The 14,268-nt window shown below is 41.5% G+C and overlaps 1 protein-coding gene across 5 annotated transcripts in view; it reads left to right on the plus strand.

The window, feature by feature from the left end:
- Positions 1–771: 771 nt before the first annotated feature.
- SIPA1L1 (signal induced proliferation associated 1 like 1) overlaps positions 772–14,268 on the plus strand; it is a 223,412-nt gene continuing 209,915 nt past the window's right edge. For all 5 annotated transcript variants that reach the window (XM_030482943.1, XM_030482947.1, XM_030482944.1 and 2 more), the window contains exon 1: positions 772–855. The gene's annotated coding sequence lies outside the window, so the exon portion shown is untranslated. The remainder of the gene's footprint in view (positions 856–14,268) is intronic.

Raw genomic sequence — 14,268 nt, forward strand, 5'->3', positions numbered from 1 at the left:
AGGGGTGATGTTGATGTATGCTCATATTTTTTTGCATGTTGTTAATTTGTCACCTATGGTGGATATCTAGAGAGAGAATTCAATCTAATTTGGCTAACAGTAAAAGAGCTTGGTATATACTTTCTGTATAGTACTGGCAGGTTTTGCCTGTGTGTCAGTAGCTACAGTGACCTTCTCCCTTCAGGTCCCCAGGAGGCTGGAATGTGATCTAATGATCAAAATAAATTAAAAGATTTATATATATATTTATATAACATTTTTATATATATAATTATACATATATATATAAAAAAGAGCAATTAAGGCACAAAGTTCTGAGATAAGCAAGACTAAAGTGTACAGGGCATGCCCCAAGGAGTCTAGTTACCGACCGTACAGACACAGGTCGCTGCTAGGCGTGACCTTGGCCACATACCCCGCCGCCGGCCACGGACCACGAGGCGGTTCCCTGGGCTTAGCTCCACCACCCCGCCGCGGCTCGGGGCGGCCGCGCACCGCCGCACAGCTGCCCGACCGCCTCAGACCCCAGGCGCCCGCCTCGAAACCCGCTCCCCGCGCGGCCAGCGGGGCGGGGCGGGGCGGGCCGTGCCCGGCGCGGAGGGCGGTTCGAGCGGGCCGGACTCGGCACAGGCCTATACCGCCCGCTAGGCCCGGCGCTTGGCCGTTGCTATAGGAACGCGCGCGGGGCCTCCGGAGCGCGGGCGACGGGGTAGCCTCTCTCGCGAGAGCTGCGGCGGGGCGGAGCGGGCGGCGGGGTGAGCTCATCCCGGGCGCGGGCGGGAGCGCCGCGCACAGCACAGACCGGCACGGTACAGCGAGCGGAGCTGCCGGCTGCTGCCGCCGCAACTTTGTTGGGTGAGTTGCGAGCGGGAGCGCCGAGGCGGGGCGGGCTGCGCGCTGTCCCCCTTTTGCCTGTGTGCTTGCCGCGGAGCCGGGCGCGGGGAGCCGCCGTGGCGTTGACCGAGGGGTGTGTGTGGGGAGTCGACCCCGGCGCTGCGCGGCCCCGGCGCTGGCGAGGGCTGGGGGCCCGGGCGAAGCTGGCCCTCAGCCCCGCCGGGCGGGGGGCGCGCGGAGCCCGCCGAGCTGCTGCCCGGGGCGGCCCCTCGCTGGCCGGGGGCGGGCCGGGCGCGAGTCCTGCCGGGGCTGAGCCGAGCCGGGTGGTATTTTGCGGATCGGTGTCTTTTTCTCTTCAGGGAAGGCAGCCCCGAGCGGGAGCAGCGCGGCCGGCGCCCCGGCGGGAAGGCGGGCGGCCGGAGGCGGCGGTGAGTGGCGGCGATCCGGGCCGTGTGCCGCGCCGCTCCGTTCACGGCTCCTCCCGCGCCGCCTGGCCCCGCGGGGGCGGCCGCTGCCCTACGGCGGGGGGCGCGCGCCCCGCGGGACCGAGAGCGGCGGCCGCTCGGGGCTCGGCGCGTAACTTGTGTGTTGCTGCGAGTTGCACTTCGCTGCCTTGTCCTTTACTTCTGATCGCCGGCGAGGGGGAGCCGTGCTGGTTCTGTTCCGAGGTGGTGCTGGGGACACAGTCATGATAACAATTAGGTAATTCAGTGCCGGTGGGGATGTGCTGACTGCTCATCAGCTCATGAGAGAGGGGGTGGAGGAACAAAATGTTTGCGGATGGTATTTGGCTCTTCACTGGGAGCCTGGAAAAGTGGCATGCCTTAAACTGGATCTTACGGGTAGGGAGGAGGAGATGGGTAAGGAAGGAAAGGTAGATGAGAAGAGGTATAACCTTCCTTCGAGGAGTTTGTTTGCTCTTCTCCCGCTTTATATTGCATGAAGTCTTGATGTTAATGTTCTCATGCTATATTTAAAAATAACTCGTTATTTGCACTGAGTAAGTGTGATGCAGCTTCGGCTCGTTTAATGAGGAATTCACCCGTTTGTGCCTGGTGAGGCAGTGGTGTGAAATGGGAACTGCTCAACTTAATGAAGATCTCCTTGTATAACCTTGGCCACAATATGTGTATGTTTTAGTTGGAGGAGGCACGTTTTTACCGAAAGAAGAATACAGAGGTGGCTTTTGGATAACATTACAAAGTCGGTTTCAAAGATTTTGCCTGCAAGATCGCTTCTAAACGTGTTAGTGATGCTGCTTTAATGAACCCACTGCTGTGTGCTGAATGAAGTGCATCTGTGAGCAGGGAGCCTGAGTCGATAACACAATGCAAATTTGTTTTCAGAGTAGAGGTGTCACATTTCGTTAGGTTCCAGGTCTGTATGGATGAACCAAGATTTGTGTTTTCTTTAGAAAGCAGTCCTTTTGAAGTTTTGATTGAAGATTTTTTCTTTCTCGTTAACTATGGGAATTAAGCATTAGATTCCGTTAAGGCATAAACCAGCTTTATACAAGGGAGAAGTCTTTCCCCCTACACCATTTTTTTTGCATGTTTTCACTGCAAGTACTAACTGAATAATAAACATTTGTGTTTTCTCTGGTGGAGAGTTTGGTTGTTATTTATTTGGCAGGTTTTGCTGGGCTGGCCTCTGTTCCCCTTCAGCTGGAGTGGTGGGAGAGACAGGTGGAAGTACGAAGGTAGATGTTTGTGGCAGTTGTAATTGCAGACAGAGATCTCCAAGTTGTGTTTCACTGTTAAGGCTTTTATGCCTTAGGCCATCAGATGCCATACCAGTTATTAATCCAGAAATGATGTGGAAACTTCAGATTTATTTTTTCTTTGTTAGAAACTGCATATGTTCTGCTTAAATGAAGCTAGAAAGTTTCATGTTTGTATGTTTTCTCTGTAAATACTGTGTCTCTTTTTTATTGATTGCTAACTGGGGACAGAAGATTTTCTTCCCCCCGTTTTAACAGTGTTTGTTTATGGCCAGTAGATTAAAGGATGTGCACTCAGTTGCTCAACAGTGTATTAAGAAGGTATTACTGATGCTAATAAAATGCTTAGTGTTAACATTGCTGCTTGGGATAGGCATACTTAGCTTTCAGTTGTGGTTTGTAGAACCTCTTAGATCATGCAGTCAGAAGCGAAATGCAATGTCAACTCTGACTATGGTAGGGCTGTGAAAAGTTGCTTGATTAAAGAGGCAAGCAGGTGTAGAGGTAGGCACTGACAGAGCTGTGAAAGGGTGGAGCTCTGGTCAGGAATAAAAACTTAATATGGGGACATGTAATTCACAACCTATTTTTTCTATAATGTATGATTGTAATTTCACTCGTGATTGTCATTTCACTCGTGCATAATTGGTCTAGATTTGAAGAGCTTTTTCTCTCTCTCAGGTACGTTATTTTAAGGTTTATCAGATTCATTATTTTAAGGTTTCAGATACATTATTTTAAGGTTTCAGATTAATTTTTGTATAGCTGTTGTTTTCAAAACCACGTCCAAATGTAGCTTTCCCACCCTCCTTGGTTTTCAAGGAGACTTTTTTTTCTTATCATGCTTATAAGCATTCTGCTGCTGCCTCGAGAACGTTTTGTTCTTACGTAGCTCTTTGTCCTCTGTTTTGTAAATGCGTCTCAAATACATCCTTTAAAATGTCTATTTAAGAATTAGGAATTCTGCTACTATGAACACATTTTTTTATTTCTAAGGTAGGAGATAGAAACTAAATTTTTAAGAACATAAAATATTCCTGCTAGTTATTTTGAATTTTACAAAGGTCATGTTCTTTCAGTTAAGGTGGATAATTTTGTAAATACATTGGGAAAATGAGAGGTAGGCTAGTAAGAGAAAGGGCTGAGGCCCAGCTGAATTTCTTTTCTATTCCTTGATCTGTTTTGTCCTGTAGTGCGTCCGTTGTAGAGAAGAAAAAGGAACAGTTTTCTCCATATCAGTAGTTTAATCCTTTCAGCAAGGGGCTTGCTGCAAGCTGTTGAGTTCTTGCTGCCGCTGGTTAGAAATCTTGAAAGCCCTACTGGGGTGAAGAAGCAGAGCTTCTGCCTTCATCAAAATTTCAGTCGCACAAGTTGATTTCCCTAATGCTGACATTTTCAGAGGTTTAAATTTATTCTCGTTGACCCCATGTGTTGGTTCGTTGGCAAACAGTCTTGATCTGTTTCCTTGGCTTTCTTGGCTTCAGGCAGATTCCTTTTATTCCTCAGCAGCTTCTTAATTTAAATATTTAAAAAGCCAATAAGGCATGATTTAATTATCTTTTAATATCTTATTATAATACCTTTTTGTATCTTTGCTTGGTTTATTTCATTATCCGTCTTAGATTTTTATGAATTTATTCTGAAACCCATTTGTTTAACTTTTTGTTATGACAGAAATAAAGCAATAGTAAGTGCAGTTACTTATTTCTTTTATCAGTGTAAATACATATATTCTAAAATCTGCTAGGCGAGGCTTTTGTTGATTTGGCATGTAAAATTAATAATATGTTAAGTATCTTTCTGTGAGGGGATAAAAATGTCACATTGTTCTGTGTTTTATGTTTCCAGGGAGATGTCACTTCAGTCACTTGAAATCAAGTACATCCCTCTAAATAGCAGCTTTGAGATTCTTTAAGCTTTATATTTCAGTGAGTTCAGTTTAACATCGGAATGAGGATTCTCAAGCTGGAGATTTACAGAGTGGGATTTTAGGGGTCTATGAGAGGTGAGAGATTCTCTATTTAATGAAAGGTAATCGATGTTTTCTGGAAGTCGAACCTTACCAGCAATGCTTAACTGAAGGCACAGTTGTAAACCTGTAGATGATGGGCATTGGTGAAGCTGAGTGGCAATAATTCTGTGGTTTTGATTAATTGTATTTTTTAATCCTTATGCAGCTGGCAGTGCAAGACTAACACAGGCTGTAGCACTTTCAGTGTTAGCTTTGATAGTAGTTTTGCACTCTGAACTTTGGGAAACCCTTTAGGAGTTGCAGAGGCACTAGAAGTGCTCGGTTATTTAACTGTGCTTTTGAACATGAATCAGCAGATAGAATGGTTTTAGATGTCTGTCTTTGAATATGTAAAGCTAAATTATGTCATTGTCTCAGCCTCTTTAATTTTGAATTCTGTAGCACCAGTTTGCTGGGTAGGTTGTTTGATTTAGATTCTTCCACGTCTGTTATGGTAAGTGCTAAGTGAGACTAAGCATTTGCAAGTCTTTGTTTTCTTTATGGAAACATGTTTTAAAGAGCACTTCATTTGAATGTGGCGACGTAATACTTCTCATAATCTTGATAGCTGGTGAATTGTATGATTGCTAACTGAGTATTCATCAGTGTTGTTTCAAAGGTCTGAGTCTGTAAGTGGATCCTCTCTTGCAGGCCTGTGTTTAATTAGTAGGATCAAAATCAGTTGTGGTTTCGCCTCTTCGTACTACTTAATCTTCGATGTGTTGGATGCTGCAGTACAATAGCAGTAGCTCTTGTTCCTTGCACAGCGGATGGATGTCAGTTTTTGAGAGGGAGATCAAGTTTCTAAAAGGTGCATGACTATATAGAACAACTTTTCTGAATGTGGGTTATTTATAAAGATAATACATAAGGAAGAGTTGTTACTGGGAATAGTGGTCTATGCTTAGGCCCGAGAGGCACTTTGAAATTTTTATTGACGTTTGAATACTCTTTTGCCTTTGGTCTTGGGCTCTGTAGAAAGTGGAGAACACTTCTTCAGGTGTTAAAGATTAGCAAAATGCCCTTTGAAGACCAAGTTTTATTTTGGAAGTTGTCAAAATTAAACTATTGGCATGCAGTTGTTTTAAAGCTGGGTTGTTTGTCATGGTTCCATATGGTTTATTTCAGTGTTCAAAATCCTCTTGGTGGTGTTTATTTCAATTTGTGTTTGTTTACCTTTTGAGGTAACAATTTTTTAACCCCAAGATACTCATTTAGATGTTGAAGAGACTGGTTTTTACTGCAGCTGTGAGAAAAACATGCTGATGTTGAACTTGTGCATCAACCTGGGGTTTTAACTCAGTGAAAGTATTTCAAGTTAACCCTGAAATATATCTTGTTTTTCCTAATTGATGATAATATAGTGGATTAGAAACCTCAACTAGCTGACACCGGGAGAAAACAGGCTCTTATTCCAGGCTGCTGGAAAGCACTTCTCAGAAGTTGAGCATAACTTAGAGAAAAGTTACCTGTTGAGTCTGCTTGGGAGACTTAGTTATGTTTAATATACTTGGCTGGTATTGTTTTGTGAATTTTAATGCTTGCTTTTCTGGATGGGGGAAATTGCAGAACTTCTTCCTTTGCTCTGCAGCCTGCCTTGCTGCCTGCCTTTGTGTGGCGGATGGTGGGGTTTCAGGACTATGAAGGGCTGCTTTTGTAGCATGGCTCTGCTCTCTGCATTTCTCGAGTCACAATGCATGTTAAGGCACCATCAGCTAAATCCATTGTCTTCTGACTTTTGAATTGAAATGGCAGGCTTATTGTATGCTGATGTGATGTGAAATAGGATTAATAGAGAACTTTTTTTAATGCTGGCCGATAATATCTGTAGAACAACTGCTGTGGGTAGCAGAACTTTCTGTATGCCAGTTGTTCGCGTCAGCAGCTCTGATGGGTATCTTTGGTTTTCTTGTGGGTGGTAATGCAGACAGCTCTTTTAAAGAGTGAACAAACATTTTTAAATACATACTTTTGTGGATTTGACCAAGTAATGCATAGCCTCAAGAACGCATTTACATTGTTCTTGGGACTTTTTTTGAAATGATTGAAGTTGTATTTTCATTATTGCCTGTTTTGGTCTGAAGACGCTACTGGTCTTACTCCACACTCACTCAAAATCCTAACTGTACTTCACACCTTCATATGAAGTAGTTGGTGCAGATCCGTGATGATTGGTGTTTTGCAAGAGAGATTATAATTTTCTGGTTTGTAAATTTTTTTTCCTCTGTTCTTTTTGATTCGAAGGGTGCTTCTTCATCTAATTTCACAATTGTTACCTCTGTGTGTGGCTTTGTCACTTGGTTGTAACAATAGCAAATAATTTGGCAGAGTAGAAGAGGGTCTCTGGCTGAAGGTGGGGGCAGTGAGTCTCCCAGAGCGACACCGTTAGTATTTCAGTAATTTTACTTTAGACAGAGTTTAGTCTGGTCTCCTAAATCAGATGTCCCCGACACAGATGTGATTTTGTGACCATGCAGGGTTGGGCCACATTTGGTGAACTTCTGGGGAAGGATTTTTTCCTTAGTTTCCTCTAGGAGAAATCCAGTTTATACGCACCAAAATGACTATAAAAATGAAAATAAATCATTCTGAGAGTGGTTAAGCATTGGACAGACCACCCTAGAGTGACTGGTGAATTTCCATCTTTGAAGACTTCTAAAGCTTGGCAGGACAAAGCCATGAGCAACTTGATGCAATGTGGTAGTTAGCCCTTCTCGGAGCAGGAGTTTGGACTCTGGGGTTACATCACTTTGGGCTCTGCAGACAGCTACCTGGTGGTAGCTGGAGGGCCTTCTCCAAGGGCACTACTGCTTGAAATACTGGTGTAGATGCAGTTATTTTATTTTACTTATTTATTTTTAACTAATGTGACAGTTTTGCTCGGTATCCAGCCCATTTGATGTCTCTTTCTTGGTTACTCGGGTAGCAGCACTACCACTGGTGTCAGTTTCACGGCTTCCTGGTGCTGGCTCTCAGGTTGCAAACCTGCAACAGGAAACTCGATTTCCTTTATCTGTGGGCATGCAAGAAAGGGGGAGGTGTATTTATTTATTTTCCCCCAAGAGGCCGATGAAAGTGGAAATGTACACATCTTGAATGTTTGTATTTTGTCAGGGCCAGAGCACAAATTTGCTCTTTCTGAAGAAACTGTGGCAAAAATCAGACTCCTCCATATCTCTGGAGTGTAACATGACTTTGTTTTTTAAAAACCAAAAGACAATGGGTGGGTGATGAAACTCAAACTGCAGGCTTAAATGTGTTACCGTTACACAAAAGCTATTACAGTTCTTGTCTCTGAACTATTTAAAGATATCTTAGTTTTGTTTTTGTGGATGACATTTCTGTCTTCACTTTCTGAATTACCAATCTTTTTTCTTTAAAAAAAAGTTTTAAAATTAAAATGTTTGATACTATTGTGGAAATATTGTTGCATGTGCCAAAGGGAAGGCAATACGAGACCCCACCAGATAAATCTTAAAGGGCCTTCCCTGCTTCTGCTCAATGAAGCTGAGATTTATACAACTTTATTTTTTCAAATTAGAAGGGCTGAAATTGGATTTTTATGCTTCCAGTCCCTGCAGAAGGACTGCATAATTGTGCAAAAGATAGTTCTGGTTTAACATTCTCGTGCCTTGAAAATAAACATATCTTTATGAATGACACGATACTGGCACAGATCTTGTACTTTGCTGTATTTAACAGCTTGTTGCATGAATCAGAATAAAATAGTTCAATAGACTGCACTGTATTGATTATACAGCAGTCAGAATAAAGAGAGAAACCTGATGCTTTCCACCAGCTTCTGCTAAAGCAAACATTTGGGAGAGAGAAAAGGAGAGATACTTACGTAAAAGCTATTTGCATAGTTTGTCCTTTCCTTAGATAGTTTCCTTCACTCTTTCCCTTCTTTTGCCCTTGTGAAGTCTTTGAAGAAGGCAGTGTTGACAAAATCAGTTTGTGTTTTCTTAAATCTTCCTCCTGTTGGCTTCTGCAGCATCTTGCAGGGTAGTTACTGACTCGTAGTTGACATAACTCTGGAAATTCCTATGATGTCCCAAATCTAGTGGTGTTCATTGCATTGCCATACAGAGAGGTGGTAGGAGAATCTTGCTAGGATGCCTTTGTTAATATAAACAAAAGAAAAATGGTAATATACTTTTAAAACATGCCATTTATTCAAAATTGAAAAGCCTTTTAGGGATTTGAAGTTGTGTGGGTTTTTAGGGCACGTCTGTGCAGTGAAATGAACGGTCATAGTACTCTGGAGTACTGCCTGCCACAGACACTTCCACTGTGCTGTTCAAACTGTGGGATAGGCTCCGTGACATAATTTGAAAGCTGTAAGTTAATTCTTGCTATATTATACAATTACCTCCCTATCTAGGCAAAGCCAGATGATCTCTAGAGCTATGTAGGGGTTTTTATCTTATATTAAAATTGTCAGGACTTTTTTTTTTTAATCCTGTGCTATTGTACTTTTATTTTCATCCAGAAAACTTTCAAGGTTAATGTGCTAGATAACATTTGAGAACACAAGAGGTTATTCTGTCTCCAAACAGTATTAGAATTGGGTGTGAACACGCAACAGTGTGCAGTATATTTCAGATTTAATCACTTGTATATGTAGTGTTGATGCAGTAAAGACTTTCAAATTTGTTGGTAATTTAAAGCACATCTTCAGTAAAACAAAGGTATGGTAATAAGTGGTAATTAAATGTTGTGAATGGTGCTCATCACTGTTATTTTAACAGAAGTTAGTCATTATCTGCTGATTGCTGGCATCATTAAATCTCAATTTTTTAGTATGTAAGTCAGTGCTTACCTGAGCAGCTGAGCTGAGGTTTTCTATTTTTGCATAGTTGAAGTATGTTTTTGTTCTTGGATCGTAAGTGTAATGACATACCTCAAACTGTCAGCAACTTCATGCGTGCCAAGGGCAAGAGTGCACACGTTGTGAATATACTCTTTAACTTGGAGATATAATGCATCTCTTCTGAAAATTGGGGAGGCGGACACAGTCAATTTAATGGAGAACAGCTCAGCAGTTGTGCAGAGCTGGCCACATGAAAAATAATCGTATGCAAGGTAAACATTGCCTCTTGTAAAAGTGCAAAATGCCTAGAGATAGAAAACGTCTGAAGTGCTGGGGGAGGGGAGAGGCTTTTGCTGCTCCTTTTTTGTAAACCTCCATTTTGCTTAAAACCAACAAAACCCAAAGCAACTTATACTAGTTGCCAAATATTCCCAAATATGATGGAGTCTGACTTTAGGTGATGGGCTTCAGTTCTTGAGGCAGGAGGTTAAGTGAGTTGGTGCTAAGTAAAACAGGCCTCACAAACTTAATAAAGGAGGAAAAATTAAGGAGTTGTTGAAGAAGGAATTTGAAGATAACTGAAAGATGAAATGAGGATTTTATGTGTAATTTAAGGAGGCAATTAGAATTAACAAGGGTCAAATAATTGGTGAAATGGAGAGCTAGTGGACAGGTTTTAAATAAAGTAGCACTTTGATCACTTATTTTTTTGGAGCATATTGGAAGGTAGTGTTGTGAACATTAAGGAAGCTGGAGAGGGTGATAACCATAAGAATTGTTAGGTCATCAACTTAACAATTCAGATGGGTTCAGATGAGGAGGAATTGTAAATGATTGTAGTGTTGTTTGCCTTAGAGCTGTCTGTTTTTCTAATGTGGAGGACTAAAAGACTTTTGGCAGAACAATGAGCTTCCATTTGACATGGCATTAAAGCCTCCAGAATGACCATGACCAATACTTCTTGGTTGGTAAGGGCTGAAAAGGTAATTTTTTGAATTGTGCTTAAATCTTGTTGGTGAAACTGTATGAACAAGTGAATCTTCTTCTGTTTACCCTTCTCTTTTTCTGAGTATTATAATTTAGAAAAGAAGGGTCCAAAGATCTCTGGTTCTCTAGCTTTACAAATGAAAGAAGAATTGAAGATCTATTTGAAGGGAGGTGGGAGAAGAATCAACACAGATCTGTAAAGATGAAGCTAAATGCTTAATATTGTGACTAATTTCTTAAATTTGAATCCAGCTTTCCTCCAGAATGACTAGCTTTTTTTCCAGGTATTGACAGAAAACATGGCTAGAATCAATTCTGACTTGAAACTTGGCTACTGAATTAGATCTTTATTGCTTGTAAGAGATAAGATACATGAGAATAGCATAGACAGTGTGCCTGATTGTGTGGTCCTTCGTATTCACTTTTTTACGTTGTGAAAGAAAAGGACTTGAACGGTGCTGCTTTATTTCAGTAACATTTTACAGGTGGCAATAAAAACTTGGCTCTGTGACAGGATGTGGGTGTTGTGTGCTTGTAGGTAAAGTCGTTTAATGTCAGCGTTTAATAGTACTTTTGAAAATGAAGTAATTGTATGCATAGTATAATGCAAAATACCCTTAAATAGTGGTTGGTTTCTGCATTACACTATTTTCTTGTTGCTGATAAAAGAGTTACAAAAACCTTTCCATGTTGGAGGTACAAAGCAATTTTGCCAGGTAGAAAAATTGCCTTTCTAAAGGTGGTAGGTTTTTTCTTTTTGAATCTTGGGCTAGTGCTGAGTGACTGTTGTTCTTGCACTGAGTTTCTGACTTAAAAATGTTAATAGAGATAGCTATCTTGTTTGCTGTAACCCTTGTTTGTTATCGCTATAGTACTTATCTGAGGTGCCAAAAGCTCTTGAGATGTATGGAAACTTCAGGTAGGTTAGTCACTTGAATAATGGCACCCCGTGTTGCAAGGCAATGTGTTATATTATCCCTGTGATCAAAATTGGGAACCAAAGACTTAGGATAGTATTGAAGTGCCACTGCTGTTCAGTTTTTAACTATGTTAATTAGTGCTGAATGTCATCAAGATGAACATATGCAGTAATAATAAAACTACTTGTGAAATTGAGCTGTTGTCATTATCTCATTGAATAGTTGTACTGAAAAGTTGCTTGACTCTTTTCCAGACGAAAGGTAATTGAGAAGGGCTTACAGTGTGCCTCTTGAACTGTAGCTGTCCCTTGGGAGCTGATCATCTGGTCTCAGCCACCTCCTTTCTCTGAGACTCTAGATGGTCAGAGACCTGGCTGCAGGGAGAAGGATGGTTTTAATAGCAGCATACAGCTTTGAGAGTGCTCTTCTTGGTGCCTTGTGAGCAAAAACCAGTTGTCCTAATTTCATGACTACATGAGGAACTGGCTTTTGCTTCTCGCAAAGTTAGTATGACCTGGACTGCTCCTTTTCTGCATCTGAAAGGGTGCTGGGGAAGAAAGAGGTATGTGTGGGGAAGGTTTTGTAAATTGTTTCTACTGGTGGCAGGAACAATTACTTTTGGGATGAAGTTTGATTTCCTTATGCTCCCGGTTTAGTTTAGACAATACTACCTGACTTCATTTAAAAAAAAAAAACACAACCAAACCCCAAACAAACCCCCAAACCAACAAAATATAGGAGGTGAATCAAGGGGGATAATCACAGCATTGACACAAGTAAGTGTTTTATACTTGTGTCTGTACTTTTATGGACTAGAAGGGGCCAGAGTCCTATTCTGACATCCTGGGCAGAATACGGAATCATGTACGTAGCTAATGTTGTGCAGTGTAGTTGCATGGTAATTGTGCTGCTCTACATTGAGTGTACTTGACTTCACTTATTTACGGGTACTAATGAGATTGTGTTTTGATGTGATATTACTGTAATATCAGTGCCTCATATTCATTCATTAGTTTACCTTATTGACTTTGTGAAGTAAGGAAATGCAAATGCCCTTGGGCAAGTTGTTTTAACACACAAATGAGAAATCTGTCAATATTCAGAGCAGAAGATGCCTTGGGCTTTAGATTTCATCTCACTATGGGTGAATTTATTCATGACTAGCTATAAAGCTCTGCTGGAGACTCTTGAGCCAGTTCTGAGGAATCTAGTGGTTATGTCTGCACTTGTCTGCAGTCTGCTTTCTGCTCCGAAGAGTGGCTTTGCATGGCTCAAACCTTGCTGTTTACTGGGAACAGACCCTAGCCTCGTGGGATCTCCTGTACATCAGTGTCTGTTAGCAAATTTGGGCAAAATCATGACAGCTACAGATTAGTGCTCAAACTTGTCCTCTGGCTTTATTTTATTATTATAGCTTTAGCTCACAGTACCTACATGGTACAATGCAACATTGGACTGGGTTTGTAGCTTGCAGCCAGATAGCATTTCATGGCAGTAGCATAGCATTGCATATGAGCTGACTAGGCTTTCTCCCCATATTAGCTTCCCGAGCTTGGGGACAGCACTGTGCTAATGTGGCTGTTGCATTTCTAGTTCTGGTGTTAGTCCAGCAGTTTTAGCTCAAAGGTCGGAAGATCAGTGGTGCCAGCATAATAGCTGGCATGCTGCAAATTAAAGTAATACTGGAATAGATTGCTTTGGATTTTAATTGCCTGCTGGACATCTCTTATCTTCGTGAACTCTTGCACATCTTGACCTGTAGCAATAGAGGATGAGAAGGTCTGTAAAATTGCAAAAAGAGTAACAGCACACAAAATAAGTAAAGGAAACATAGAAATTGTCAAGTCTAAGGCAATTAAAACATATTTTAAGATATTCCTTTAAATCTGGTTGAATATCTGGTGTGGGCTCTCAAGTTGCGTTCAGGAAGAATTATGTTTAGAAGTTACATGTGAAGTACTGCCTGGCTGTACTTCAGAGGATGTCTCTGCTGACACCATGCCCTGTGAGAGTCAGTCAGTGTGCCTCACATTGTCGCTTGCAGTTTTTCTGTTTTAGTTTTCATCTACTAGAAAATGCATGGATGGCCTTCTTCAGCTCTGAGCTAACTTGAGTGTCAGTGCTGCACTGCTGAGATGGCAGTTGCTGTATTGTAGATTTCTGGTAGTAGGTTTGAGTCAAGGTTGTCCTCAAAGTTTTTGTGTTTTTTTTGTGGAAACCAGATTACGTGGTTATGCTCTGTGTGTGCCTGCCTGTTTGCTTTTCTTTACCACTTCATTCTTCCTAACCTCCTAGGTATTTTTGAATTTGATGGCTTTTGTTCTAGCCCCTTACGTATGCCTAGAGTCCAGCAGGCTTTGTAAAAGCAGACTACTGAGTGGGTAAGATTGAGTTCCAGCAGTGGCAAGAGCTGGTTTTAGTTGCCACAGAAGCTGTGTGATTAACAGCATTGCATGCCAGAAACTTCAGCTGGAGTATGTGTTCTTACATGTCAAATTTGGTCAAATACGAGAGAGAGATTTGAAGGTACCACTTGTTCTGTATAGATTCTATTTACTTTAATTAAAGCAAAAGTAAAATGTATACCAGGTATAGGAACATGACTTAACTTGCATTAAGCAGTATTTTAGACCGCTATGATTTTATACTGGGTTAGATATTCTGCACTTTCCTGTCACTGATACCAATTTGGTCTCGTGTTCTGGTACACTTGATAAAGCTTGATCATGCACCTAAGTCTCATTTGAATCAAACTTATCATGGTCGGTGATGTGGTAGTGCAGAGATTTGATGTTAATGTTTGTGAAACCAGTGTTTCATCTTCTGTATCTTCTTGACAATTTATCTCTACCAGTGTTTGAGAAGGCTTACTTTTTGATTTTATTTGTAAATTGCAAATAACTTAAAAACTATTTGTTCTTATTCAGTGCTTGAATGATAAAAAAAGAAAGGCTTGATCTTTGCATGCATTGTGCAACCACAA

The sequence above is a fragment of the Strigops habroptila genome, chromosome 4 (assembly GCF_004027225.2).
Source record: "Strigops habroptila isolate Jane chromosome 4, bStrHab1.2.pri, whole genome shotgun sequence".
NCBI classification, from domain to species: domain Eukaryota; kingdom Metazoa; phylum Chordata; class Aves; order Psittaciformes; family Psittacidae; genus Strigops; species Strigops habroptila.